This window comes from Dermacentor andersoni, chromosome 2, assembly GCF_023375885.2.
Source record: "Dermacentor andersoni chromosome 2, qqDerAnde1_hic_scaffold, whole genome shotgun sequence".
Lineage (NCBI taxonomy): Eukaryota > Metazoa > Arthropoda > Arachnida > Ixodida > Ixodidae > Dermacentor > Dermacentor andersoni.
The window spans coordinates 196,863,222-196,864,458 of record NC_092815.1 but is presented as its reverse complement, the minus strand read 5'-3'; the positions used below and the strand labels follow the sequence as shown (position 1 = coordinate 196,864,458).

At 44.8% G+C, this 1,237-nt stretch overlaps 1 pseudogene; it reads right to left on the bottom strand.

Annotated features, from left to right (window-relative positions):
* Window positions 1-847: 847 nt before the first annotated feature.
* Window positions 848-1,027, bottom strand: LOC126541065 (U2 spliceosomal RNA; annotated as a pseudogene).
* Window positions 1,028-1,237: the final 210 nt, after the last annotated feature.

Below are 1,237 nucleotides of genomic sequence, written 5' to 3'. Positions count from 1 at the left end.
GCAACCGCCGTGGCCGGGATTCGGTCCCGCGACCTCGTGCTCAGCAGCCTAACACCATAGCCACTGAGCAACCACGGCGGGTCATAGAGACACTTCTTTACAACAGGAAAACTTGCGCAAGTGGCTTGGAATGCTGTCCATTTGGAAACGCTGCCACGCATGTCGAACTTTGATTCTAGAATGCTCTCTTCCTGCGTCACATACAGTAGTGCTGTCTGGTTTGAAATACGACGCCTCTTACCAGCATAAATCAATTATTTTTGCTTTAAAAAACTAATTTGTACTATCTGTAACGCTTCAGCAGATGCTCGTATTGCACCTCTCTTCAAACAGTTCAAATTGCTCACGCTGCACTCTATGTTAGATTTCAGGCTGTCGTTAACCTATCGTAATGACAAGAAACAAAACCATACATACGTTACGTCCTTAACGTAGTTAACTATAAACAGAACAGGATACAGCAGAAGGTCGCCTGAACGCTGGCATGAGCCACATCCTCGCACTAACTATGCTTTTCAATTGCTACATCGTCGTTTAGCATGCCTGTTAAACGCACTTTTACGCCTTATCATCGATGTCACTTCCTGTCCTGTTACGCACTTCTTTGAGTTCTTCAGCAATATTTGAAAATAACTGAATTTGTAGCTTTTTTTTTCTTTCACTGCTGCTGTTGCTCATGTGTAAAATGCGGATTGCTTGGCTTCTTATGGTTTGTAGTCTTATCTCATGTTGCATTTTTCTTTTTTTTATATTGCATTTTTTGTGTTGTCGGTCCAGAATGAATGTCTGTGCCTGCCGTTGCTGTCCTGAGGGTTTCAACGCCGGTTAAGTTGCTGAGTGTACCATTTTGCTTAAACCCGTTCCTGTAGATAGTGCAATACCGGGACGACCCGCCGCGGAGGTGAAGCAAGCTTTAAACACTCTGTCAACTTGCAAACATAAGTTTAATATCTTGGGGCCAAATAGAACCCTCATCAGATATTAAGCTGATAAAAGCAGATGCTACACTTTAACCCGCGTCGACTATTTCTACGTTCGCATTGCCCTCTCTTTCTCTGAGTTTCAAGCGCATGCGTATCTAATGCCTTCCGCTCTCCCGTGGTGGCCGTCCAGTCGAAACGTCACGCGTGTCTAGTTTCCTACGGGTTCTCGGGGCGGCAGTCCCGTCGTGCGCTGAAATGTATATAAATATCAACGTAAATGAGTTCGTCCTTTGTTGAAAAGTCAGTGTCACCTC